This window comes from Lontra canadensis, unplaced genomic scaffold (genome assembly GCF_010015895.1).
Source record: "Lontra canadensis isolate GAN:19392208 unplaced genomic scaffold, GSC_riverotter_1.0 scaffold970, whole genome shotgun sequence".
NCBI classification, from domain to species: domain Eukaryota; kingdom Metazoa; phylum Chordata; class Mammalia; order Carnivora; family Mustelidae; genus Lontra; species Lontra canadensis.
Genome location: NW_022631954.1, coordinates 1930 through 4135, shown reverse-complemented (window position 1 = coordinate 4135; position 2206 = coordinate 1930). Strand labels below are relative to the sequence as shown.

Genomic DNA, 2206 nt, shown 5'->3' with positions numbered 1-2206 from the left:
TTCCAGAAAAATGGTAAACTACAGAGAAAAATATCTCAAGTACCCATAGTTCCATCACCCAGTGAAAATTACAGTAATTTTTGCTATATGTCTTTCCAGTGTTATTTATTTCCTTTTACATAGATTTTTTTTAAAAAAAGACACATTTATTCAGCATCATAATCAGACTATTACATTTAGCAATTACAGCATGGGTGCAAAAGAAAAATCCACATTAAAACTCTTTGTTGGAATACTTTACACTTTCCGCAGAACAGAAACTAAAATAACCTGTTATACAATAGTCACAAACCCAGTCCTCGAGTTTTTTTGCCCATACACATGAGTACTGTCGAAAACATGTCTTCTCTGTAGCAGCTAGGCCCTGCCACCACTGTGCTTGGCTGAGTTCACAAATCTGCTGTAACCTGTGGCTTCCCTGTCACTTCTCTGGCTCTCTTCTCCTGCTAAGCTTTGTTTCCTGGCAGTAATTAAAACCTTCTGCCACTTCCATAACTACCACTGTTGCTGGAACCGCCATAACACTTTGGTTTCATGGTTTGGCCAAGTATTGGCCTCTGCCATCACAGGAACCCGAGCTTCTTCCTTCAAAATTTCCTCCTTTCATGGATCCAAAATTTGAGGATTGATTGTTGTAATTGCCAAAATCATTATAGCTTCCACTACGTCCAAAGTTGCTTCCATCATTACCAAATCCGTTATAGCCATCCCCACTGCCACCATATACACCACTGCCCCGACTGCCACCAAAGCCACCTTGCCCACTGAAGTTCCCTCCACCATCAAATTTGTCATCCACACCATAATTACCTTCATTACTGCCACTGAAGTTTCCAGAACCACTTCACCCTCTTTGGCTGGATGAAGCACTAGCTATCTCTTGCTTAGATAGGGCTTTCCTTACTTCATAGTTGTGGCCATTCACAGTATGGTATTTTTGAATGACAATCTTGTCTACAGAGTCATGGTCATCAAATGTTACAAAAGCAAAACCTCTCTTTTTGCCACGGCCTTGGTCAGTCATGATCTCAATCACTTCGATTTTCCCATACTGTTCAAAAGAACCTCTTAGATGATGTTCTTCAGTGTCTTCCTTAATGTCACCAACAAAAATCTTGTCCACAGTTAAGTGGGCACCAGGTCTGTGAGAATCTTCTCTTGAGAAAGCCCTCTTTGGTTCCACAACTCTTCCATCCACCTTGTGTGGTCTTGCGTTCATGGCTGCCTCCACCTCCTACACAGGGGCATACATGACAAACCCAAAGTCTCTGGAGTGCTTGGTGTTTGGATCTCTCATTACCACACAGTCCATAAGTGTTCTCCATTGCTCAAAATGGTTCCTCAGACTCTCATCGGTTGTTTCAAGGCTCAAACATCGGATGAAGAACTTTCTCAGCAGTTAGGGCTCTTTGCGAGGCTCTGACTTAGAACATGATGACAGTGGAAGGGGAGATTTTAACCATGCTTACTTCGTGGCATCCAAGGGCAGAAAGCCATAGATTTTTTTTTAAAAAGTAAATTCTACTGCCAATGTGGGGCTCGAACTCAGGACCCCAAGATCAAGAGTTGCACATTTTACTGACTAAGCCAGTCAGGTGCCCCGTTCTATGTAGATTTTTTTTTTTAAAGACATTGTCATAATCACACTATATGTATAATTTTGTATTTGGGGCTTTCCCCCCCCACCTAACATATAAGGATGTTTTCAAATGATTACATAAGTTGATAAATATGATTTTAGAATCTGCATAATATTCTTTCAATTGGATGTACCAAAGTTTAATCATGTCCATATTGCCAGCCATTTGTTGAAGTAGTATTAAAATGAGGATTTTCGCAAGCATTCATTGCCAAGGATCTATGTTAAGTACATATAGATTGTCCTCAAACAGTGACTGCCCATGTAATGATAAGCTAATGATAGTTCAATGAAAGCTGCAGTTTTTCAGAGAAAGTATATTTCCCTGTAAAGTTTAAGAAAGTATAGTAAGTGAATCTGATAGTAGTGTCAGGATGTTTCTTTCCATGGTAACAGCCTCGTGTGGTAGAAAGGAAAAAATACTTTGGAATCAGACATTTTTTCCCCTTTTGCCAGTAAATACTAATTGAGGGCCTATTCCATACCAGGGACAGAAAAACAAAATGCTTGCCCTCACAAAGCACGTAGTCTAGTGGAGTTCATGGGCACTTAAACAAGTAATTACAT

General features: G+C 40.1%; 1 pseudogene; it reads right to left on the bottom strand.

The window, feature by feature from the left end:
- Positions 1-532: 532 nt before the first annotated feature.
- On the bottom strand, positions 533-1423 carry LOC116863359 (annotated as a pseudogene).
- Between the last annotated feature and the right edge of the window lie 783 nt (positions 1424-2206).